The sequence below is a fragment of the Octopus bimaculoides genome, chromosome 14 (genome assembly GCF_046866305.1).
Source record: "Octopus bimaculoides isolate indiv1 chromosome 14, ASM4686630v1, whole genome shotgun sequence".
NCBI classification, from domain to species: Eukaryota; Metazoa; Mollusca; class Cephalopoda; order Octopoda; family Octopodidae; genus Octopus; species Octopus bimaculoides.
In genome coordinates this window covers 683,692-711,646 of record NC_142941.1, presented here as the reverse complement: position 1 = coordinate 711,646, position 27,955 = coordinate 683,692, and the positions used below count along the sequence as shown (strand labels likewise).

The 27,955-nt window shown below is 38.2% G+C and overlaps 1 protein-coding gene and 1 long non-coding RNA gene across 35 annotated transcripts in view; one reads left to right on the top strand and one right to left on the bottom strand.

Annotated features, from left to right (window-relative positions):
* LOC149132555 (uncharacterized) overlaps nt 1-4,674 on the bottom strand; it is a 106,809-nt gene extending 102,135 nt beyond the window's left edge. For 2 of the 3 annotated variants that reach the window (XM_089362111.1, XM_089362113.1), the window contains exon 1: nt 4,153-4,286. The gene's annotated coding sequence lies outside the window, so the exon portion shown is untranslated. Of the gene's footprint in view, nt 1-4,152 lie in introns of all 3 variants that reach the window. The other variant, XM_089362117.1, reaches the window with a different exon arrangement.
* LOC106870471 (uncharacterized) overlaps nt 1-27,955 on the top strand; it is a 71,443-nt gene that overhangs the window by 28,983 nt on the left and 14,505 nt on the right. For 7 of the 32 annotated variants that reach the window (XR_016244149.1, XR_016244147.1, XR_016244150.1 and 4 more), the window contains one exon: nt 18,464-27,848. This is a non-coding gene — a long non-coding RNA (uncharacterized LOC106870471). Of the gene's footprint in view, nt 1-438; nt 532-2,971; nt 5,831-18,446; nt 27,849-27,955 lie in introns of those variants that run through there. The other 25 variants (XR_016244155.1, XR_016244154.1, XR_016244158.1 and 22 more) reach the window with 14 other exon arrangements.

Genomic DNA, 27,955 nt, shown 5'->3' with positions numbered 1-27,955 from the left:
TCAAACAAACTTCTACTTAATGTCATTCTTAGTCCATTATAAACACATTGCTCTGCTTTGTGGAAAACTTCATGCTTGTCATTCTGGGACTATCCCCAGCTCTTAGTTTCTTTCATATCTCAGTAAACTTGTCATCTTACTTTCATTCTATCTGCCTGGTAATGCCCATTGCCACTCACCTTTTTCCCCATTCTTTCTGCTTTGCTCTTATTTCTGCTACCAAAGCACAGTCCTACACCAATTACGAAACTTTCAGCAGTATTTCTTTTTAGAACACCCATCTGTCTTCCTTATCCAAAGAGACACTATCTTTTATTAGATAGACACTGTGTATCCGAATCAACACTATCAGTATTAATTGAAATTTTCATAAGCATCTTTTAATATCCAGAAAATTGTTTATCAATTTACTGAAATATATTTTCTGTGATCAAGCAGAACAAAAGAAGATTCCTTTAGGAAACCATTTTACAACATTTACAATTCACAAGTCTCTATTAGTCAAGATGCTTCAAGAAGAGCTGGACTAAGGTATTTAACTCTTTAGTATTCAGATTACCCTGTCAAATGCAATGCTTATTAATTCACATTGTTTTGAATTAAGCATACATGATCTTGTAGCTTCGAGATTTTAATGAAGAGATTGCTTCTTTTTAGAATGACATTGTAGATGTGAGAGGCTGTATCCAGCCAGCTTGAATGGAAAACAAGGTAGAATATTTGGGCCTGATATGGCCTGTTTCAATGCTAAAAAATTAAAGCAGACTTAAATCACAATTAGACCCAAGTCATGAATAAATGATATAATAAAAGAGATTGTTATTATTACTGTTGTCTGTCAATAACATTGTCATTTTGGAATAAAGTTGGGAGGAAGACTTTTAGAGCAGAAAAACAATAAAAAAATGTAAACACCAAGATAATGGAAGCATATATAGTGTGGATGTCATTCTGATATGAAAATTGTAATAATATTATCTCTATGATATTTGGTAGAAGGGATCATTGTTATTTAGAGTGCAGTGAAAGGAGTCACTAATGAATCTTTCATATCAAGTTGAATCTATAAGGTCTTCCACACATACAGGTTTGTCCTTTGCAGGTGCTAGTGCCACATAAAAAGTACTTATGCCGGTGCTACATAAACACACCTGTGCCGGTGGCACGTAAATAGCACCCTGCACACTCTGTTGGTGCTAGGAAAGGCATCCAGCTGTAGAAACCATGCCACAACAATCAGAGTTTGGACAACTCCCAACTGGCCAGCTCCATATCAAACTGTCAAACCCATGCCAGCATGACGAGTGGACGTTAAATGATGATAATGATGATTTTCCAAGAATCCGCCAGTTAATCCAGACCCCATGTCCATAGGTCATACAGCTAACCATCAAATATTACCAATCCTTTCTCACCCATTTGTGTCAGTTACAAACTCCAAAGTACAATATATTATCAAAATTAAAACTTTAGCCACATTATCAACCAATCAGTAAAGTTTAATACTTTGATGAAAAATGACTGGCAGAAATTACCTAAGGATTCTGTCTGCATAAGAAAACAATTTGGCCAATGCTAAATATACATAATAAACCAAACAAATTTAATTAACTAAAATTACACCTCTGCTAAAACCAAACTAAATGACTCATTCCTTAGTATTTTACAGGTAGTTGGATGGGTCTTCTCCCACACAGCATCCTTTGGTGATGGCCTACTTGGGACACTATATTCTAGAGGCTTTTTTTCTTCTTCCCAAATTTCCTCATTCCTTCCACTTGGATCGCCTGTCACTTCTTTCTCCAGCTGATGTCCTCTATACATACGTCTCTCGTTCCTCTTACACCCAGTTTTTCTCTCAGCTCAGCTCTACTCTGTTCAACATATTCAACATTACAGGTCCAGCAGAGCATTCTTGCCTCTTTCTGCACAAGAAAGGCAAGGGAGATAACTCTGAAGTTTTAAATAACTGAAAATTGAACAGGAGCAGGGGCTGTAGTGGGGGGTGAGTATGAACTATGCTCTGCTGGTGAGGTCTAATAAGAGCAGAAGATGCACTATTATCGTTATATCTAGCAAACATTAGATTCCTCACTGCATGTCCCTGAGTTTTAACTAAGTTTAATTTTAGAATTCTTCTCCCGTCCCTATCTTAACCAGAAATAATCATTAAAGCTAATAATTTTATTTCTTCACTATATTTGTAATTGTAATTAAAATGTGTGTTGGCCCACTCCATTAAATATGTTAGTCCTTATTTAACTATATTCGTTTCATGCAGAAGGTATCAGAGTCATTTCTCAACTCCAGTCATTTTTATAACCTTCTGACGAGAAGCCAAAGCACAGTAGTAAACACCTCTTTTCTACTTGTTCATGTAATTGTATTCAGTGACAAGCAACATAACTCCACACTCTCTTGTGATAAGTTTGGGTGTCATGTTTTAAAAGCCTTTATGTTTGTCAAGTGCTGGCAACAGATGAGAAACTGCACCATTTTATACGGTCAACAAAGATATCTGTAAGGCATAAGTTTCTCTTGCAATATGAAAAATATTATGAGACAGACAGACTTTCTTTACAATTAAAAGTGATGTAAAGTCACTAACAAGTGTAACAAATGCCTAGCTTCAACTGCTTTTCCTGCCTTCATATGCACTGTTGTATTTGAGAGCATACTGTTGTCAACTTCAGAGGTTAGTTCCTCTGCCAGACCCTACATGGAGCAGAATCTCACTCCAATGCATTCTCTACATTCAATAGCCTCTCATAATGACACTTTCATATCTTTCTTTTCGGTGTCAGTAAAAACAAGTGTCATTATCATTCTTGACACACTTCCTCAAACATCTTCATTTTCTCTGATACACTACTTTATATATATATATATATAATCACAGTATCATGGTATTGACCAGACTATCAGCTGTTGTTTTACATCACTGATTACAATGCGCTTCACTATGTTTCAGCTTTTGAATGATATCATCCCTCTGGCTAGGTGAGTAGGCCAACATTTGGCCCAATCAGAAGACCACTCTGTTACAGGGTTACCCATTTACACGAACAAGGTGAAATTTTTATTTTGATATACATCTTAATTCACAATTTACAACTTGAATATATAAAAAATGCCATTTTAACATTAGTCTACGAGCATTCTTAAATTAAATGGCGCCATTGTATACAGAGAAAGAGTGAGAGAGAGAGTGTGGCAAAGAAATCTTAATCATATGAAGGTCACATTGTCATTAAGGAATCCCAAGTTAACTCACTGAAAACATAGTTTGAAAATCCTGCCACAGACTGCTTGAAGCTTACAAACTTCCTACACTTAGATTCTTATATAGATACATACATACACATCATCATCTTCATTTAATGTCCATTTTCCATGCTGGCATGGGTTGGCTGATTTGATAGAAACTGACCAGCTGAAGGACTGTTCGGGTTCCATGTTTTTGGTTGCCCTCCCTAACACCAACCACTTTACAGAGTGTACAAGGTGCTTTTTACATGGCATTAGCACTTACAAGCCAGAAAGTTTAGGGATGCTCAGCTAGAGAGGATTGAAGGGTACAAGCCTGTATGGAAGAACAACCATGTTTTTAGCTTGACTTGTCTTTTCAAGCACAGCAAACCACCAGTCTCGGCCCTCTGTCCTCCCCTCTGTGAGTCCCAACATTTGTAGATCCTTTCTCACCACTTCGTCCACGTCTTCCTCAGTCTACCCCTTCCACATGTTTCTTCTACAATTAGAGATCAGCACCTCTTGATGCAACTGTCTCTGTTCATATCACTGCCTCAAACGTCCCTATATTGCCACACTGAATCCAGGTAAAAAAAAAAAAAATCATAGGAAAAAGTCACGGTAATAAAGTCACAGGGGTTTTGTCCGGGAGGGGAGTTTGTCCGAGGGTGTTTTGTTCAGATCTCATAAAGGCGGGGTTTGTGTCGAAAAAAAAAAAAAAATTTTTTAAGGGTGGTTTTTTTGGGGTGGACGGGCGGAGAGTCTTGCCGACTTTATTACAGGCCATCATAAATTGTGACTTTATTACCGGTCACGGCCACACTTTTATTGTTGTTGTTATTTGCCTTATAACCTTGTATACCAATGAAAGCAACTGAGAAGAAAATAAAGACCGACATTTACCTGTCGTCTGGTCCACTCTGTGCAACTTCTCTTCTTAGACATTCGACGAAAATTTCAAGAAAATATATATTTCTTCCATCATAAACCGTTTTTTCTTGAATAACTGTATATCTCTTGATCGGTGGCTCAAGACAGCAATGGCCTGAAATTGTCAGAAAAGAACGCTCAGTAATGTTTCATTTTAATCTACATGAATAAATATTATTTTTTTTCATTCTGTAGCTTCTTCTTCTGTTGGAAATATTGAACTTGCAAATGTTTTCCTTGAAATATTTCAGCGTCACTTGACGCAAGTGGACATCACACGCCAACATATTGTCTCACCCAGACAATTTTGATGCTTCGGTTAACTCCGTCCGTCCGTGATATTTATTTTCTTTTTTTTCTTCAACGATATTCTCATAAATTCACTGTATACTTTTAACAAAGGAAATTTTTTTAGAAACTAATAATATTACATATTCATCATAAAACAAAATTACTAACAAAAAATAATCTCAATCCAGTGACCGTTTCATCTTGAATTGCTTTCCCAATTAAAAGTACAATTAATGATGAAATCATTTATTTTCGAAATTTATGATATCGTTATATCTATATCGTCATAATTATTAATTATGTTTAATAATTCTCTGATAAAAATGGCACTTAATAAGAATTGCATCTGTAATAGAAAAACATATAAAGTTATAACTTTATATAAGCAGCCCTGTTTGGGGAAATGGTCATTGAATTTGTGTTTTGTTTCGTTTTTTTTTTTTCTGTAATTTCTTAGTCAGAGGAAGAAAAATAGTGTCCATGACCCTTTTCAAGAATCTCCGTGACCAGTCGGAAGAAGGGTCATGGCAATCTTCCGACCAAACACAACAGATAGTACCAGATTAAAAACATAAGGATCAGTTGATGATGACAAGTCTGTTATCAAGACCAGGAATCTTCCTTCTAATGGGTTTCCACACAGATTTCCTTCATAATACTTTGATAGACGCCATGTCTATGGCAGAAGACCGCAGTAGTACCACATAGTGGGATCGAACCAATGAATTTTCGAAATAATCGTTCTTTTCTTGCGGTCGACGAGCGGCCCTTGGTGACATCCTTGTTATATTTACATGCGAACTCAAAACGTAAAGAACCGAATTAAATATCGAAAAGTTATTTAGTCGACGTTCTAAAAATTCTGCCAATCCTTTTGGATTGTTTTATCAAAGGATGAAACATTAAGATTACTTCAACGGGTTCGAACACATGGCGTATAGGGCTGGAGTAAATCCCACAAAGCAATTTGTTCGATTCCCTAACTGTGTAGAGTCCTTTTCGTATATATATTCTATATTATAGAACTATTACTATATAGCAGTCATTATCTTTCTTTTTCTTTTTGCGCATTGGACATCGAACAACGATTAATGTTTCGTTTTATGATGCCGATAGTGAAACTACAGAAGTGTGAAACTTCTATTTCTTTTGACTTAAATTCCAAATAAAAGCATTCAATTTCATTTGTTACTTAGTTTTGTGAAGTAATAACAGAATGTTATTTTATTAAAACCATCTCTGCTGACTCCAGTGGTTTCACTTTCTGGATCAGACAATGTAACAAATAATCGTACTTCACATGGAAAGTTTAAAAAACTGTTTTAAATTACAAAATTTAGTAAAAATGTTATGAAAATTATTGTTTATTTTATTTTATTATTGTTTCATTACTATTTACTTTATTTTTATTTGTTTTATGATTAATAATATATTTTCATAAGATGTTAGAGGAGAGTGACAAATGGTAAGATGTGGATGTAGTGAGTGAGGAATATGGATGGAGGTGTTGTTGAAGGTTAATATCAGTATGTGAGGGAGAGGTAGAAGTGGCTCAGGAAGGAGGAGGGGACAAGTAGCAGCACAGGAGGAGTGAAGAGCAGCAGTGTGATATATGTATGGATAGTTCAGAGGGTGGAGGGAGAGGGAAGGAAGATGAACAGTAGCAGAGATGGAGGTTCAGAGGTAGATGAGAGTGGCTGTAATGAGTGGAAGGACGCAGGTGGTAGGGAATTGATGGCAGATATGAAACGGTGTTAAAATGAAGTATGGCAGACCTAAGATGTAGCTCAGTGAGGAAAAAAGAAGTCACTGAAAGGCACAGAAAGAAGTGATCCATGGAAAATGTGTGAAGGGATGATAAAGAGAATGAGAAATGGAGTTTGAAAGAAAGCGCTTTCAAGGAAAGAAGCAGATGACTGGTAGCGGAAAAGGAGTATGAAATATGTGCTGATTCTGCTCTCAAATGATTGCAGCAGCTAAGTAATGCCATAGTTAGAAGAGTGATGGAGGGACGGATGCCTGTAAGATGTGGGAAATGCTTGGTGTAGGCAGATTGAGTGCAAGACTCCACATGTATAGGCATAAGCAAAATGATTTTAGGGGTTCACTTGCTGTGATGGATGACTCTTTTCAAACACTGTGAACCATTAATCATCTCAGTCCTCTGTGAGGCTCAACTCCGCTTTAAGCAATCAGCACTTCTTTATGCAGCTCTCCTCATTCATACACAGCACATGATCCAACCATCATAGTCTTCTCTCTTCTACAGTACATCTGATTCCTCTTTTGCCTAATCTTTCTCTCAACACATTAACACTTTGTCGTACATGTATACTGACATTGTTCATCCAAAAGAGCATACTAGAGTCATTCCTTTCTAGTCTTCACATATTCGTTCTCTGCATTCAGGACCTGTGTCTCATTACCATGTTGCATTGGTGTTCATACACAAACATCATACAATTTACCTTTCACTCTGAGAGAGAGAGAGTTCATTACCAACAGACGTAATAGCCCTGAACTTTCTCTGTCCTGTTCTGACTGTAGCTATTATACTTTTAGAACATCTTCCTCTAACACACACACACACACACACACACACACACACACACACACACACACACACACACACACACACACACACACACACACACACACACACACACACACACACACACACACACACACACACACACACACACACACACACACACACACACACACACACACACACACACACACACACACACACACACACACACACACACACACACACACACACACACACACACACAGTGCTTGCTTACATTTTATTATTCAAAAATATAAAAGTGCTGCAATTCTCCTTAACAGATGCATATAGAATGTAATGTATGTAGAAGGTAATGTATGTAGAAGGTAATGTGTGTAGAATGTAACATGTAGAATGTAATAGATGTTTAGAATGTAACATGTGAATCTGTGGTAATCAAATCACTTAGCCAATGTCGATAATTCCTTTCAAGCCATTTGAGGTAGCAAGTCAGCCAGACAAGATAGAGTACACGAAACCATTAGCTATGGGTTTGTGATGTTGGTTACCACATTGACATCCAGCTGTTGTTGAAGGAGAATGGTGTAAATAAAGATGAGAAGGGGAAGGATGTTGAAGAAGATATTAATTCTGAGGGTAACAAAGAGATTCTCTCTCTCTCTCTCTCTCCCTCCCTCTCTCTCTCTCTCTCTCTCTCTCCCTCTCTCTCTCTCTCTCTCTCTCTCTCCCTCTCTCTCTCTCTCTCTCTCTCCATGAGGGAAGGGCAGATTATATGGTGCAGGTGTATGAAGTGTGATGCTATAGCATAAAGAAAGATGGACATTGAAAGTAGATGATGTGTGAAAGGTGGCAAGACACAAGACGAGACGAGCATGCTTCAGTGGATGTGTAATATTGATGTGCATGAATGGAGGCATATAAAGGCTTTGAGAACAAAAACTGGATCTTAGAGAAATCAGTTGTGGAGAGTAGACTGTGTTGGTACAAACATATAATTGTTATAGAAGATAAAAGTTGGGCAAAGAAATGATCTATGTTGAAGGAGCGTGTGGAAGAAAAAGATCAGAAAGATGTAAAGACATGAAGAGACTGCATCAAATGATGTGGAGGATGCTGTACTGCAAGACACCTGTTCAAATCATGTAGTCATGGTAAAATGGATGTAAAGTGTTGTTGATGACAACGACGACAACCATGATGACGACTATTTGCTGGTCAAGTAAAATAGATATTTATTGTTTCGCAACATTTTTCTCTGCCATAATCTATATTGTGGACCAGTGAAACACTTCATGAGATGTCATGAAATAACAGTGTTACAATACCATATGTCCAGATTCCCAAGTTAAATTCTTTAGTTCTGTTTCTGGAATCCAATGACAGACTAATCTCTACAGACATATAAACTTACAGGCCTCAGTTAATTATTTAAATCTAAAATAGTCGATTGGATATAACAGTAGAAGCTAATTGAATGCTTTGGCAAAAAATTGCTGCAACAGTCAAAGCCATATTGGAAAAAGATGAGATGCCAATAATTTTAAAGAAATAGCTCTGACCATTGATTAGAGTAGCATGTCTCTTATTTTCACAACAGCTTTCATCACTGAATTAGTAGACAAACACTCATCATAGATGTCAATGTAAGATGCATGGATGCTGTAATCCTGCCATGGGTCTAAATTGTTCTCAGATTTCGCTTTTAGTTCTTTCATTGATGTCAATCACTGGACTATTGGGGTACCAACTTGGTCAAGAATACTGAATATAAAAAGTGGACATTCAGGTAAGGGGAGATTATTTAGTGAGGCATTTATACTGTAAGATGTATTCCAATTTAGATGTATTTGTTTTTCACGTCACACACACATATATATATATATATATATATATATATATATATGTGTGTGTGTGTGTGTGTATGTATGTATGGCAGTATGGATAAATAGACAAATTATAAAGACAGACACATACAGAGATAGATTGATTGATATAAATGATGAGCTTCTGTACGGTTTTGTCCACTAAATTCAACTCACAAGACATCGGTCAGCTCAAGTCTAAGGTAAAAGACACTTGTCCAAGGTGCCATGCAGTAATATTGAAATCAGAACTTTGGGACTATGAAGTAAACTTCATTACCACACACCAATGCCTACACCAGTTCTGACATACAGGAATATCTCTAGTCTCTATTATTTCAATGATCTCCTTCCATTGCTGTTGACTTTATTGATGGCAATGTTATTGTGTTGTTAAGAAGATAGTTTTACAATTATGTGCTTCTAGGTTCAATCCCCTTGTAGAAAAAAAAAAACCCAGAAAATGTTTTTTACCTTAGCTTCATGTTGAGAAGCTTTGGGAGTGAACTGGGTAAATAGAAACTGTGAGGAATCTCTGATGATGCTAGTTTTTCTCAGCTGGTGAACTTAACACCTGGATCATTTAGCAGAGTTTATATTTCTACTGAAAGCATTCAGTCCTGGTCCCTAGTTAAAGAATAACTCAGGAATTGTAGTTTCTTCCTCTCAAGAGTCTTCAAAATGGCCAGAGCTGTCATCTTTCTTCCTTTGACAAAACTTGGAAAGAAACAGAAGACTTGTAACCACACAACTTGTCGTTTAGCCCCAGGTAACTGTTTATAGGCATTTCTCCCATGCCTATCCAATCTTTTTACTTCTATCTAGGATGACATTATATCTAATATGCCCCTTCCCTTTTATAAGACAGTAAGGTGTAATTTGAAGGAAACTAGGCTGCTATTTCTAGCTAGTCAAGTAACTATAGATAGACCCCCCACCCCCACCCTGTTAGTTCACATCTCCAACCTTGTTGTAATGGTGAAAGCCACAACTGACGCCCCTATAATATCTGGCAATACGCCACTACCAGACGCCACACACCATGCATTATGCACCACACACCTTTTCTATAATAAATAAATAAATATGATAAAAAAAGACCAATCTCATGAAAAAAAATAATTGAGGAGGAGGCGAGAGAGGTGTGTAAAGTTAACTACAAAAACGTGTGGTTAACATTATGTTAATAATACTTAAAGCAGGAGGGTTGTTGACAACAATGGAGAAAATAGTTTGGGTAGAGCGACTGAATTATTAGGGTTCAAGCTAGATTGAATGTTTAAGAAAGATTTTCTATGACTTGTTCGACAGCTTCACCTGATGGAGAATGGCTTTCCAAGACATAAACAACAGCAGCCCCTCTTCGTTGACCACAGCTGAGACAACCACACAACTTTCATTGGGCCTTCTAAATCAATATATTATCACAACTGCTTGTCATCATCATCATCATCATCAGCAGCAGCAGCAGCAGCAGCAGCAGCAGCAGCAGCAGCAGCACTACTACACTAGTGAAATAAGTTTGTGGTTAGTTTAACGAGAACATTTCCTTCATCAATTTGATTGAGTAGTAAAATAAAATGTTATTGGAAGTTGGTCACAGTGGAATGGCACTGATTGTCCATCTGCTCAATTATGGTTCAACTAGAGATAAACAACTACGTCTATGGAATACTTGTTGAGATGTCCCTCTAATGCAAGAAATTTACACTTCTACTGCCCTTGCAATGTGCATGAAGATGTAGAGAAATGTTAAGATTTGGTTCAATAAAATTTAGCTGACTGTGTAGTAGACTGTGTCCATCACTCAAAATGGAATGTGCAATGACTTACCGGGAATCTATTTCTTTACCCAACTGTTATCTTCCATACGCATCATATCTCCGTACCAACATAAGTTTTCTCTTTTTCATGCTGTATGTGATTCTTCTTACACCCGGCGTCACTCTCAACTCATTTGTACTATGTCATGTATACAAACATTACGCATCCAGGAGTGCTTGATACCCCATTTCTTTTCAACATTCACACATTCTCTACATTCAACGCCTATTTTAAGCTACCATGCAACTTTACACTTCATACACGTCATGCAATTTGTCCTTTACTTTGAGAGAATTTCCCCTGTTGCCAGTAAAGGTAAATAGCTCTCTGAACTTGGTCCACTTCCTTCTTACTCTGGTTATTATGCTTTCACAACAGCTGCCCTGTATACTACTGATTAGGTCATCTGTTAACAGAAGCTGTCAACAACTTCGAGGGAGCCTTCCATGCATTTACAAGGATTTATTTCATGAGTCCTCTTTCTGCTGAAGACTCAAGGGCATCTGTTACATACAAAGCCTTTCTTCTCTGTCAACCTGACTGTGATCTCACTGCAACCCTTCTACAACCATACTTTATATTGGGTTCACAGTACAAAATTCCCCGCTTACTTCCTCCTTTTCTGCATATTGAGCATGGTCACCTTCCTGAGGACAAAAGTCCTGTCTTTTTTTGCTTTTAACTAAAACTTTTGTCTTTGCTAGGTTTATTTCAAAGATACTTGATTCCATATTTGGAATAGCTTCTCCAATTCCTTAGAAATTTGGTCATTGGAATATAGAAGTTCCTTTCACCTATCCTTCTCTTTATAGTGAGGGATGGCCCTGGACCCCCTTTAGTCAAACCCCACCCCCATCTCATCAGCCTTGCCATGCTGAGAGAATAGAAAGCTAATGGTGCACATAAAGGTTGCTGTTTACAGAGCTTGCTCTGGGTTTTACAGTAGTGAGGCCTGGGACGTTTACAGCAGACAAATGCAACATGTGAAAACCTTCTGCCTCTGCAATATGAAAAGGATTCTGGACTCAGTCACCAACAATGAGGTTGTGACTTATGCCCAGACACCCAACCTCTACATCTTACAGCAATATGTACATGACATGTTAAATAGATGGATCCTGAAAGTTCTGTTGCATGGGAAACTGGCCTTCAGAACCAAAAACAAGGGCAAAGACCTCATCTTCCTTTCAAAGATGTCTGCAAGAGACATGACGTCTCTTCACATGAGCATTAAAAAGTCAGGGTACATTGCTGGTTATTGCTCTTACTGGAGACTGGAACTATACAAGAGAAGGGGCTGGGGTTTGGTGATGGTGAAAAAGCAAAATTGATGGCAAACTGTGCCTCTAAGTGTAATCACTGCAGCCAGTACTGTGTATCACATGTGGGGTTTCTAGTCACAGCAGCAGATGCTGTTCTGCCAACAAGATTGGAACAAGACTTTCCATGTCTATATATGTTGGTCTGTCTATATGTCTGTAGTATTTCTCTCTCATATATATATGTGTGTGTGTATATATATATATATATATATATATATATATATATCATCTTTTATGAGAGAAAAAGATGAAGTATGAATTTCGTATTTCTTTGTTTCACATCTGTTACACATGTTTCAGCGATTGATAATCAATAATTGATGACAGCAAATTATAAATACTATTGAACACATCTTCAAGCACACATTCTGAGTGGAGACTATAATTTTCCTATCAACGCAATTGTTTTCGCTCATATTTATTTTTTATGTCACTATGTACATTTGCCTTTCTAGCCAACCTCACCCACTTTCCCCACTCCCACTTGTTATCTTGTATCCCTAAGACATTTTTATGATGCTTGCAACTTTGTGATTTGCATTTTGACTCCGTCTGATGATGCATACACTATGAGAGAACGTTCCTGGTAAATTGTATTCATAATTTACCATTACCAATTATCAATCACAGAAACTTGTGTAACAAATACTATATATCTCCAACATAAAGCCAACTGACCATATTCATAACAAAAATGCAATATATCAGGTGTGGAAGCCATTCTCATCAAAATACAGCTTAGATGGTCAGGTCAGCTCTCATGTATGAGTGATATCAGAATTCCAAAGCAACTTCTCTTTGGCCAATTATCAACAGGAAGGTCAGTTGGAAGGCCACTCTTGCGCTTCAAAAACAAACTAAAAGACAACCTGAGGCGATGCAGCATTCCCTTTTCTTGTTGGGAAAACAAAGCATCAGAATGCAGGACCTGGTGCCAGTCCTGCTTCTCCTCAGTTCAAAGAGCTGAGCAAAGTAGACTCCAGCATCAAAACCAACTTCATGCAAGCATCATGCTGGCAGAACACTGCTCCTCTAAACGGAAACCTTACCTGTTGTTGTGGCTTTGTGGCATGAAGCAAAGCAGTCCTTGCTGTCCACCCAAGAAAACACAGTAAATCATCCATAAGCACTTGAGCAAGCTGAGTCCTCAACTTGTTCCATTTGCCAAAAGGTTTGCAAAGAAACAGCAGACCTCAAGAGACACATTCTGGTCCACAGAACAGGATTACACTTTATTTTACTGTTGTTCACAACGAAAGAATCCATCATATATATATATATATATATATATATATATATATAATGTATATATAATGTATATATACTTTATCATTAAAGCTGCAAAAACATCACAAAAAATTGCTCCTCGAAGCTTCACGTTTGTGTTCATCAGACAGCTGTGATCTATTTTTCCCCACCTTGTTTCACCTTTATGTGCTGACTCAGGTGTGTGTGTGTGTGTATTTATAATTATGTTTATGATTATAATGAAGGGTACAAAGAAAGTACCAGCATTGCTAGAAATAGGAGTTGAAATTACTCAAAACCACCTTTATCACTTATATATACTGGTGAATGTGAGGAAAACAAGTAGAGAGAGAGAGAGAGAGAGATGTAAGCATATCCTTATGACAGCTTCCATTGAAGATCATTATGAGTGACTGTTGAAACCAATGGTGACTACCATTTTCAAAAAGCTTTATGATGACTCTAGTGACAGAGTGAGAACAAATATGAGCCATACTGGAAACTGAAGCATCCTTATTGCCATCCTTCAAGGCTGCAACGTCTTTTGTCTTCTCTTCCTGCTGTCAGTAGTGTTTGTAATGAAGAAAATAACCAGTGGAAACCCTACCGGGGTGGAGCAGAGGGAAATGGAAAGGCTTTGTGAAAATGACACAAACAACAAACTTGGCAAGAGCGATATTGTGACATATTGTATCTGGAAAAGTAACAAGCATCAAAGGTTTGGTTTTACATTGCTATAATCATGTCTGGCAGTAACCTGGAAAATAACATTAAAAGTGGCCAACAGGCTGGACACATTCCATCAACAATGCTTACAGAAGATTTTCAAAGTCACTTGGCAAGAGAGAAATCATAAATGAAAACATTTTTCTTCAAAGGAAGTTGCAGTCACTGCGAACTAATGGGTTGCTGCATCAGTAGAAGCTGTCATCCATTTGGGATACAAAGACTGTAATAATGTGAAAAGTAGGAGAAGAAGAAAAATGAAGAATGGTCTGGATCCAGAACAACTTGTTCCAAATATTCCAGGAAGATCACCAAACGGGCAAGAGAAGGAGAAAACTACAGCAGATTGACAACTGTAGAAAAAAACTTGCTACCTTGTGCACCTTGCAATGTAGGAAGATCTCAGACCTTAGTCTGAATAAGATGAGATGGTCACAGCTGGAATACTTTTGAACAAGGATCTGCTCAATAGGGCTGACCTGAGGCTAAATGAGAAAGCACACTTTTCTCAAGCACAACAAACTGCCAAGAGCGTCAGTCCCCTCTGTGAGTCCCAACATCTGTTGATCCTTTCTCACCGTCTCGTCCCATGTCTTCCTGGGCCTACCCCTTCCACATGTTCCCTCCACAATTACAGATTGGCATCACTTGATGCAAATACATAAATAGGATGAGATGTCCACTGCTGGAATGTCATCAATAATTAATTGGTCGTTAATTAATGACATTGCTCCAAGGACTTAATTTTAACTTTTCAGAGTAGCAATGGAATCTCTGAAGCCCTGAGATTTCTAATTCATGCATCTAGACCCTTTATCTAGATCCTTCATTCCGACTCTTTTTCACCCTTAACATTGATCATCATGCCAGATGGGTCCTTCCAATAGCTTAACCTTCATTGGATAAGGAGCAGGACAAATTTTTTTATAAGACTTACAGGAGGAAGTATAATGTTTTGGAGACCTTTTCTGAGTTTTGAAGACTTATGGGAGGAAAGGACAAAATTACGCTCAGATCTGGCCTGAAAACAAATGACAGGGTAGACACGACAAAAGGTACCCGAAGCCCAGCTGATATGTTGAATTGAGTAAGAGATGAAGTTCACCACTCAATCACACATTCAGTCACCTTGACAAGCTTCCACACAGTTTCCATCTACTAAATTCCATTCCACAAGGTTTGATCAACTCAAGATGGAAAACAATTGGCCTGAACCAGAAAAGTTCGTGGTTGCCAAAGGAAATGCTTAACCCCACATGACTGCAATCGGTACTTGGGGCCCTTATCCCCGTCAGCAGCCTCAAAACCAGCTTCACCAAGAATTGCGACAGGAAAAGGGGCTAAGTCATATATTGCCATACATATTTTGAAACAATTTTCTGCCCAAATTCCATCTACACACTCACACACACACACACACACACACACACACACACACGCACGCACGCACACGAATATATGTATTCATGTGTGCGTGCGCGCGCGCGTCCGTGTGTGTGTGTGTGTGATATTCGTAGGTGCGTGTGTGCGTGCCTGCGTGCGTGTGTGTGTGCGTGTGTGTGCAAATGTTTGTATGTGTGTGTGTCTGTACCGGTGGTTATCTGTGTATAAACTTATAACAATTTCTCAATAACTTAATATATAAAATTAAGAATGATTGATTGCATAAAAGCAAATTTAATCATCAATACTTATATTTTAATTATCATTATAGAAAGTGTGTTAATTGTGAAGAATGTGCGGCTGGCAGCAGTCTTTAAAATGCTAGTATTGACACGGAATATTAGGTCAGCTCTCGTTGGTAAATAGTGAGAGAGAAACAAGTTGTGCAAAGTAAAAACGAGGAGACTCCAGTCAGTGCTTATCTGTGTCACGTTGTTCTGGGTTATTACGTAAGCCCTGGCAGACAGCTTGGATTACATAACAGTTAAGGGGAGATAACTAAAGCACAAGGGTCAAGCTTCAAATTGCAGGCGCCGATGTGCTTTAAGCATTAAAGCTTTCTTGTAGGCTGGGGTTTTCGCTTTTCAGGAACAGAGAAATTGCTAGTGAAACTGTCGAATCTTTGCTACTCTAAACTTGTTGTTGATGTTCCAGACTGGACCGTCTGCGCCTACAAGCACGCATACGCGCGCGCGCGCACATACACATCATACACATGTATGTGTATGTGTGTGTGTGTGTATATATATATAGATATATATATATATATATATATATATATATGTACATATATATATATATACTCGCATACATATATGTATTATGTATGTGTGTGTGCACCTGTGTTCTGACACAAAGAATTGCATAAAGAAGAAGGAAAAGAAAGAGCATTGCATATTTATTCTGAAGAGTTATCCTACTGTCTTATAAGTTGTAAATTCTGATGACGACTCTGAACTTCCCGTTTCTGATCGGTGAATGGTGACAAGTGGAGACGTTGTCAACTGGTGTCGTTCCAGGTTCGGCCAGTGCGTGTCCAACTGCATTCAGTGGTCTACTCTTGAAAAACGGAAGGACATATATATATATCATAATCATCATCATCATCATCAACATTCAACGTCCCTTTTCCATTCTGGCAAGGGTTTCCATGTGTGACAAGGCCAGGGGCTGCACCAGGTTCCATAGTCTGTTTTGGCTTGGTTTCTATAACTGGATACCCTTTCTAATGTCAGTACTCGTAGGGGTGTTGCAAGGCCCCGTGGTTTCAGTGTTGTACTCATGATTACAAGATGCTGGTTTTTGTTTCCAGACACCAGAGGTACATTGTTTTCTTGAGTAAAACAATTCCTTTCGTGTTGCCCAGTTCACTCAACTGTAAATGGGGAACCATGCTACCAACTGCCATCGTTTTCTTTAGGGGGACTGTTGGCTTGCTCACCCAGCCAGTGGAGTGACATCATTTGAAAGCTATAATATGAGGAAGTGCATTGGGATCAGTGGTGTATAACAACATCCAATAGTTAGCTCAATACAGTCATATATATATATATATATATGTACAGTTGAAATTTATAGAAAAACAAAAGCCAAAGACAGGTGAACAACAAGCAGGTGTATAAGTTTGATGCTTGGGAAAATGAAAAAGTCTCATACGTTTTGAGCCTACGCTCTTCAACAGAAAAGAATAAGAGAAAATAAACAGAGAGACAATGAAAAAAACTTGAAGATTTCAGCGGTCAAACATTAAAGTTTCAATCAATTTTTACTGGAATCTATGAAAATTATAATTTTTTTCTCAGTTTTATATTTAAAGAATATTTTAAAATTTAATCAGAGAAACAAGGGCATAGCCCGTAACTTCTTGCACCAGATTTCTGTGACTTGTGAGAGAAGTATTCTGTTTCACACTGCTTTCACTTGGTTTGTTATGATGTTCATCAAGTGTGACATCAGTGATGCCTGACTGACTACACAATAAATATTTCCACACTGAGTTATTTCCACAGTATATCTGAAACAGTTTCCATTTTTTAAATAATCTTTCTTTCTGTCTGTTTGAATCTTAATGAATTTCCATTGTCAAGATTAATATTTCAATTGTATAGTAGAGAAAAGGTGAGCTTTGAATGTAGAAGATGAGTAATAGATAAACTGAAGTGAGGCCAGCATGCATCACTGCATATGGAATGGCAATGTGGGTAAATGAGGAATCACAAATGAGTTGAGAGACAAAGCAGGTATCAGAGAGATGAGATGTAGTGCAGAAGAGAGAAGGCAGTTGGTACAGATATAATGTGTACAGAGGATGTCAGTTGGAGAAAGAAATAACAGGCAATCCAAGTGGAAGGAAGCTGCAGAAGAGGAAGTTTGGGAAGAAGTAAGAAAAAAACCTCTAGAATATAGAATCTCAAGTAGGCCATCACCAAAGGATGCTGTGTGGGAGAAGACCCATCCAACTATCATGGTGATGTTAATGATAATAATTCTGTGAAACTTTATAAATCTTTCTCTGATCAACATCTATTTAGACATTGCTTTTGTCAGACTTCACTCATCTCTGTCTGTCAGATCTGAGAGACTTTCAATCCAATTAAACATTTATTTAGTGTCTTCCATTAAAGTTAGAGATGAACTACATCACTTCCTCCTCTCCAACAACCCTCAATCACAAAAACAGCATATTGTTTTTACAATATACATAGCATTAATAATTTTATATTCCAAGTAAAATTTTGACAGAAACTATATCTAAAAGCTACAAACATCCTAAAACCTTGCCAGTATATTCCATTTTTTTCATTTCAATTTGACATCTTATATTTATGGCTGCAAGAATTTCTCACAATTACTCCAATGTTTACCATCTTAAGCAGTTTTCTATTCCTCTTGGAAACTTTCCTCAATTGGTTTTTATTGTCACATATATACAACTACATTAATTGAATTTACAGAATATTTTCTCAGTGGGAAATAATGGGAGAAGAAAATGAAGAAGTGATATTTATACTGAAGTAGTTTGCATATTTTTTTAGGTTCTAGCAATATTGTGATGATGAAGAGAAACTTGAAAACAAATGGAATGAGGAGAATGGGAGAAAGACAGCAACGAAAATGGAAGTAAATTGTATTTGTTGTAAATAATTGAATTTTTAAATAAGGAAACATAATCTATAATTTACACACATATATGCATACATAAGTACATACATTACATAGAAAGAGACATACACATATATATGCATATATACATTATATACATACATTACATACATATATACATTCATTACATATATACATTACATACATACCCTTTAAAATTCTATTTAAAACAAAATATTTCATTGTTTCTGTGCAGTGTTTGTCCAAACCATGTTTAATTTTAACTGGAAGTTTATTTCTTGTTTCAGGTGAAAGTTAAGTGTTAATGTCTGACAAGAAGAAACACATTGCCGATAACAGTGCTGGTTTTTATACTTCCAATGGAAAGGGTAGTGGGTAGGTGTATGAATTCCCCACTTATTCCTGGGGACCATCCTTCTATGAACATCCTATGTATACTCAAGCCCATAAGCATCACGCATTTACACTTCCATACAAAAGTATTATGTTGTTGCTAGAACAAAACAGTGGCTGGCAGAAATGGCAGAGCACCAGACACATGTCTTTTTAAATGTTTTAGGGAGAAAACAAAGGGGAGCCCCTTTGACCATCTTCAGAGAGACTGAGGGAGAAGAAAGGTTAAAGACCTGACCTAAATGCTTGCAAAAGAGCAGAATCTGCAAAAGGTACCTGATGACCAGTTAGGGTTGTTAAAAGAGACAGGTTAAGCTGACCATCAAGAATAAAAATAGCACCTTCATTCAAGTTCCACAGTTTCTCTCAATCAAATTCCACTCACAAACACTTTGGTCAACCCAACTCTGTGGTAGGCAACAACACTTGCCCAGGGTATCTCTCACAGTGCAATCAAGCCTAAAACCATGAAGGAATTAGCAGCAGGGTCTTTAATCCTACAGCCCTTAATGTTTTGTAATGTATACACATTCTGGGGGTCAACAAACTAAAGATAAGTCCTAGGGTTAATTTGAATAAAAAGGGAGGGAGTTCAGTGTAAGCAGATCCTACAGAGTAAAAAAATCTTCATCATCATAAAACTAAATCTTGTGTCCTTTTTTTATAATACCATTCCCATCAAGAACACTGAACCAACCCCAATACATGGCTGGTACTTTATTTTATTGACCTTAGAAGGGGAAATGGCAAATTAGTCCTTGGATAGATTTCAGCTGAAAACATAAAGAAATGTAAATAATGCAGCAGGAATTTTGTCTTCAGAATAATTCAGTCTCAATCATTGCTCCCCCCCTCCACCCATTTTCTACAAATCACCTCACTAAACAATAATACACTGATACTCTCTCTCTTTCCCTCTCTTCCCCCCCTCTCTCTCTCTATATATATATATATACACACACACACATATATAAGAAATAATTGAGATTCAGTTGAATTAGGTACTTAAGTTGAACCAGCAAATCAGTCCGGTTTTATCTGCACAGCTTAAAGATGAATAGAATAAAACTAAGCAATGGCGTATCAAGAAGTACGATTGTTTCAAGCAACTCCATTTAATTGAATTGAATTCAATTAATTGGAGCCGCTTGAAACAGTCGTACTGCATTACTACTTGATACCCTGTTGCTTAGTTTGATTATATACATCATCATCATCATTTAACGTCTGTTTTCCATGCTGGCATGGGTTTGAACAGTTTGACTGAGTGGCTGCACCAGGCTCCAATCTGATCTGGCAATGTTTCTACATCTGGATGCCCTTCCTAACACTCCGAGAGTGTGGTGGGTGCTTTTTACATGCCACAGGTATACTGTAGCCATTCAAGCAGGCCTGGCATCGACCATGTTCAGTTGGTGCTTTTTATGTGCCACTGGCATGGGAGCCAGTCGGGTGGACCTGGCATTGCCCACATTCAGATGATGCATTTTATGTGCTACTGGAACGGGAACCAGCCAGGGGTCAGTGGCTACAGCTACGATTTCAGTTCTACTTGACTTAACAGGTCTTCTCAAACATATATCGCCCGACGCATCAGGGGTACTTTTAAATGGGCTGGACATCTAACACTGGCATTGGCCATGGCTGCAATGTCACTTTAGTTGCTGGGTCTTCTCAATCACAGCATATATCCAAAGGTCTCGGTCTCCTGTCATTGCCTATGTGAGGCCCAGTGTTCGAAGGTCATTCTTCACCATCTCGTCTCATGTATTCTTGGGTCTACTTCTTCCACAGTTAGGGTGTGGCACTTCCTCACACAACTTTCCTCATCCATACATAACACGTGACTGTACCAGTGATCTGTCCAAGTTCCGCATATAATCCCTTGCCAGTCCTAACATCTTCAATACATCCAACCAATGGTTGGGTTCCCTATAATCAAAGCTAATTTATAACGAACTATTCACGGAGGAGGAGGGAGGAAGTTAAATAAAGGATTGAGTTAGTTCTAAGACCAGAGACTGAATATCAAAGGTTGGGAACTTCCAAAGTTAATTAGGGTGTCTTAAGGGAGCTGAGAAGGGTTCAAGATTTATTTATTAAAGCTCAACAGTAAACTAGAGAAATTAGGGTTGTTATAGGGGTACAGTATTCTTTTTTTCTTTAGGTATCTGAAGGTGAAATAGCTTAATAGTAACTACTTTGGTGTGTTGTACTTTCGCGTTCAACAGTCGATGGGGCCACTCTGGGACCAACAAAATAAGTACCAGTCATACTGGAATAAAGTATATTATTTTTTTTCTCTTTCATTCAGAATTTTGGAAAAGTGTTCCCTCGAGAGAAATCAATATTTGGGGGAAGATCTTTAGGGACCTTGTTGCACAGTGTGAGAGAAGTTACAGGGCCTACCTGAGAACCCTTTAAAACTACCTCTGGTCCAAGTCTTAGAGTGGTGCTGCAAGATTTTTAACAAAGCTAGAAATCTGTGAAGAACTGCTGTGTTTGTAGCAATGGTAGAGGAGAGAGAGAGGGGGGGAGAAGAAAGTAAGAGTGGCTGTGGGGAGGTGATGGGAGGGGAGTGGAAGAGCAAGAGGGAGAAGTGATGCATGGGAGAGACAAAGTCAGAGAGGAGGAGGAGGAGGAGGAGAAGGAGGAAGAGGAGGAAGCAAGTTTTTTTTGTAAATCAATATCTGTGCATACGCTCCAGTGGATTAGTCAGGAATAAGATGTATGAGGATGTGCAGGGGATCAATAACTTGTGAGCAGATTAGTAATAGGATAGTTTTCGTATGGCAGCTGTGAGGAGGTGAGAAGCCACCAGCATCGTCACTGGCTGTGATTGTCTCTTCTCACTTTAGACATAACCTGTTCAGTGACCAGCATCAATGAGAGGCTCTTGATGTGGTCACCAGACCAGGTAGAAATAACAGCCATGTTCTCTATAAATAATACTCTATTCTCTTATCAAAAAAAAAAAGGACAGACATTGTAAAATGTAATCCTAGATATGCAAATAGATGGGAGGGTCACATTTAGAGTGCCTTTGCTGATAGGCCTGCTCAGTGAAGCTCAACCTTTGGCTAAAAAAAATATATTTTTGGCTAAAAAATAAAAACAAAAAAATATATATATATTTTTATTACTGACAGCTAAATACAACCCCCCTCCCCCCCCCATCTGTGTCTCTTCACTTGCAAAATTCTACAGCAAACTCACTGGTTTCCAGTTTCTACCAGTCACATGGTGTTTTGGTGAAGTGATGATGACAGAAGGCTGTGTGGAGGGGTGGGGTGGGTCACCTCTCTCCATATTTCTGATTTCAAGTTTGCAGGAGACACACACACTCACACACTTAAATTTACACTTCCATGTAATTTATCTGTATAAATATGATTATACATACATATATATATATTATACACTATTATGTATATATGGTTCTGACTATAATGAAATCTGTACATTTAACTGCTTTCCAAAACAGACATACACTTAATTTTAATAGCTCCAAGGAAATTATAAGCTGTTGCACAAGCACTCAGCTCTCAGTGCAATACGTCTTATAGCAGAAACAATTGTAAGCTAATGAAGTTAACTTCAAATTCCTACTCCATCGTCATTCAATTTCTATGTATGTATGTATGTATGTATGTATGTATGTATGTATGTATGTGTGTGTGTATCTATCTATCTATCTATACATACATATATATATATATATATATATATATATATATATATATATATATATATATATGTGTGTGTGTGTTTGTGTGTGTGTGTGTGTGTGTATATATATATATATATATATATATATCAAAGGTAAATTTCCAAAAATGGTTAAGGGAGATATATAATCCAAGCGGGTAGCATGCTTGCTCTTATCCCTTAACGATGCTGGCTAACCTCAGTGAATGTAGATGAACCCCAGTTAGTTAACTTTAATATACTCGGTAAATCCTCACTTTGGTAAATCCAAATATCTTTATAGAGATGCATAGTGATGGTAGAGAAGAAACAATAAATGAATAAATATCAGAGCAGAGATTTAACTCATCCAACTTTTATTTTACAGTTAATCCCATCTTTCTTTATAAATCTCTGTTCTGATATTTATTCATTTATATGTATACAGTCATCTGTATTGTAAACCAGGTAGTTCATGATGGAGTCATACCCTATCACTGGCGTAGCAGCACCATAGCCAACTGCTACAAGGGTAAAGGTGATGCTATAGATAGAAATAACTACTATATAAAACCAAATGAGTGGCCAGAGTATTGGATGCTGTTGCACATCACTGATCACAATGTGCTTTGCATTGTTTTAGCTTTCAAATGATGCCACCCTGCTGGCTAGGTGAGCAGGCCAACATTCATCCTGATTGGAAGGTTATTCCATTGCAAGGGTAGACCTATTTAAAGCTGAGTGGACTGGAGCAACACGAAACAAAGTGTTTTGCTCAAGAACACAACACGCTGCTTGGCTCTGGAATGAAACCCATAATTTAGTGATTATGAGTGCAACTCCTGAATCCCTAGGCCACATGCCTTCAAGATATATATATATATATATATATATATATATATATATATATATATATATCATCATCATCATCATCATCGTTTAACGTCCGCTTTCCATGCTAGCATGGGTTGGACGATTTGACTGAGGACTGGTGAAACCGGATGGCAACACCAGGCTCCAGTCTGATTTGGCAGAGTTTCTACAGCTGGATGCCCTTCCTAACGCCAACCACTCAGAGAGTGTAGTGGGTGCTTTTACGTGTCACCCGCACGAAAACGGCCACGCTCGAAATGGTGTCTTTTATGTGCCACCCGCACAAGCCAGTCCAGGGGCACTGGCAACGATCTCGCTCGAAAATCCTACAGGAGCCAGTCAGGCGGTACTGGCAACGGCCACGCTCAAAATGGTGCATCTCATGTGCCACCCGCACAAGAACCAGTCCAGGGGCACTGGCAACGATCTTACTTGGCTTGCCGGGTCTTCTCACGCACAGCCCATTTCCAAAGGTCTCGGTCCGTAGTCATCGCCTCGGTGAGGCCCAATGTACGAAGGTCTTGCCTCACCACCTCAGCCCAGGTCTTCCTGGGCCTACCTCTTCCACGGGTTCCCTCAACTGTTAGGGTGTGATATATATACATATACACACACACAAAAATAATCATATATATTATATAGCGAGAGAAAGAGAGAGACACACACATGGTGAACTTACATACAATTTCTGTCAACCAAATTCCTCTCACAAGTCATTGTTCAATGTGGGGTTACAGTAACGGACCCTTGTTTAAGGTACTTCACAGAGCAATTGAACCCAGAACTGTATGGCTGTGAAACAGGCTTCCTAACCATACACTCATGTCTGCTTGAAAAAAACTGGACCAAGAAGTCACACCAAGTGAATGGAAGGCAATTTCTATAGACACTCTGTAGTTGTTCTTCCTGCTGGCAAAGAGACAATTCCACAGACTTCAATAATGTTATTTCTTTGTCATACAACCATTGTTTACTTTATATTCACTAGAATTGGTCAAACTAACCTGGAATCTGCTCAGGTGATAGAAGACTCACCAAATTTCATTCTAATTACCTAAAAATTAATTTCATTTTCAAGCCAACCAATTAAGTGAGCAAATTTAAGAAAGGCCATTAACGAAGTACAGCATTTACTATTTCCGACTGATTGGTACCAAGTCACTCACCCCCCCCCCCCACCCCCCACCTCACTTACGCATGATGTGATGTTTCCTTTCTCTCTACTTTTTCTGGCATTCTCTCACCCCCACTTGTCTCTTCCTCCCATATTGTGTTCACTTCTTCCACCCCAGAATGTCCTCCTTCTGGAAGTCTCTCGCTGCAGCAATTCAAGACAATCATTAATCACCTTGATTTAACCAGAAACTGTATTCATGATCATCTCTGATCCTTTACATGAAGGGGTTTGTAAATGAACACAAGCTTTACCCCCAGAACAGACAACTAACATCCCCCACAAACCAACCAATCATTTTTCCTTTGCAGTTATTTGCCTCAGACAGCCCCTATGGCCTACAATAAGTTAGGATTTAGGGCTCAGCTTGAAAATTCTCCAATTCATATAAAATTAAATCACAGATTTCAGCTCCTTTAAGTTTTATTGGAGAAACTAAGCCCCTTACGAAACTGACCAGAAGACGTCATTTCTTAAAATATCCTTAGAATTACTTAATACAGGAGTAGAAAAAACCCAGTCAAAGACTTGTTGGTAATAGGGGAAGATAATGTCTCTCATCAGAACTGTTGGCTGTGGGTAGATAATACCTAAATTTATTGGTTCTATGGGTAGATGAAATCATATGAACATTTGGTTGCTAAGAAACCATCCTCTTCATATCACACTGCATTCACTTCTCTTCCAAATTAACTTTATGATCTTACATGATAACCATATCTAGAAATATTGATTTTTCCTCTGCTTTGGATTGCAGGTAGATTCTCTGGTCTTTTCTCGATTAGAAAGATTGTGCTACACAACACACAAGACTACCAACGGAATTACTATTATTATACATTTTATTACACTCTGGCAGCAGAAATGGTTCTCACCTCAAGAAATTCACTTTCAAAGTATATTTTTTCAGGCTTAATCTCACTATGTGATCCCTAGGACAAATGTCTTTGAGCATAGCCCCAGGTCAACCAAAGCCCTTGTGAGTGAAGTTTTGTTGACAGAAATTATATGAAAGCTCCTCACATACATATATACATACATACATACATACATACATACAATTAATCAATCATCTACATTATTTACATTTGACGGATATTTGTCCTCATTTTGTTTGTTGTTAACATGTTTCAGCTGATATACCCTCCAGCCTTCATCAGGTGTCTTGGGAAAATTTTGAAACTGGGTTCTCATTTCTCAGGTATTTTTCGATGTGATTATTATATTATTATTATTATTATTATTATTATTATTCGCAAGCAGAGTTAACTTTCCTTGCGAAGACCTGTTGGGGCAAGTGAAATCGAAATCGAACCATACTCGATGACTGGCACCTGTGCCAGTGGAGCACTAACAGCACTGTCCAAGCGTGTGCATTGCCAGAGCAAGACTAGGCTTTTGTACCAAAAGCATTATGAGAATGAAAGCAACCCAGAGATCAATCACAAAAAAATAAGTAAATAAATGGCTTGACTATTGGGATTGCCCCAAAAAGCTCAAACTTTATTCATGCCAATGCTGCCATGAGTGCTATATTATTTATGTAAGGTAGAAAATGGTCCAAACGAAGCCAATATCAAGTTTACAAGTCATTCAAGGAGGCCTGCACCCCCCCCCCCCCCAATGCCATACATTTTCCACCAAAACTGAACTCACATCACATAACAGCATTGCAATACAAATCTTTCATCTTCTAAACTGGCTCTGCCTTATTGAACAAAATTCTGAAAGAAATTAAACAAAGGAAAGACGCCAAAACATTGAAGCAGTACCGGGAAGAATTCAGCCAAGAACTACCAGACAAATCCCTGCCACCAAGATGCATCTCAGTAAACAACAACCTCTTGCTTGAGTTGGCAATGATGTCCAAAAATATGACTTCAAAAACTATGCCAGGTGGTGTTATTAAGTTAGACATGACCAGGGCCAATAATAGTCAAAAACCTTTCTCAGCATTTAAGACGTGTGTGTGTGTGTGTGTGTGTGTGTGTGTGTGTGTGTGTGTGTGTGTGTGTGTGTGTGTGTGTGTGTCACCCCCCACCCCCACACACAATTTCTCCAGGATGAGTGACAGAGAGAGAGAGAGAGAGGGAGACAGAGACAAGGATACCACCACCCCGGCTCCCCCCTCCCTCTGGACCAATTTCTGATGCTGTCTGCTGCTTTAAGTCATCTTCCCACATCCTTGAAAAGTCTCTAGTAGGCTGACTGTATGTCTGACAGTAATAATTCCCCCACTTCTCTCTCTCTCTCTCTCACCCCATTCCCCCACCTAGCTCCACCCCAGGGTTTGACATACTTAAACTTCACTATTTTATACACACCCAGCTTTATTTTTCCAGCATAACTCAGCAATTCTCTCTCATATGAATTAAATTCACATTCAGTGGCTTCACACACACACACACACACACTATCATCATCACATTCAGCAGGTGGTGGTGGTGGTGGTGGTGTACTTGTGCCACTTAAATACATTTTATATAACATTTTGTCACCCAATTTGGTCATTGGTGACCAATGGCCAATCACTGCTTTTATTGATGGCTGGAGTAGCAAGCAATGGGCATCATTCAAAGGGGACCAATTTCTTGGCTATGTTGAAAGTTTTTGTTGAGATATCAACAACTATAAACACGCACACATACATTTAACATATATACACACATATACGTATGTCTGTATATGTGTGTATATAATCTTTTGTTGTGTCTGGGGAGAGTCATACTGCCTTCGTATCCAACACACTCACTGGTTCCATTTCTTCTCACTTATTATTTTGTTTTTCTTTTCCAAAATTTTCATTGCTTTTGCAACCTTTTTCAATGGATGATGACTCTGTCCATAAATGGAACACAGCTCCTATTATGGACACATATTATGGACACATAAATGGAACCCAGCTCCTATTATGGACAGAGTAAACATCCATTGACAAGGTTGCAAAAGCAATGAAAATTTTAAGGATCCATTACACCCAAGTTTTTGATGTTATTTGACTTTATGACAAGTTCCCCAAATGAAGGCCAATATGTCTATTTAAGTCTATTCTCTTTTCCAAATTGGATGAACTGAAATTTTTCCTCCTTTAACAGCATATTCTCACTGCCTCAGTCTACTAAACATTTCAAAATCTTCAGTCCTTCAAAATAAAGTGATGGCAAAAACGACATGTTGTTCACAAAATTTGCGTATAATTTTGCAACTGATAAAACCATCAAATTTAAAATTGCCCAACAAGTCCAGGTCATATTTTCTGCCCGTAGCTAAGTTGTAT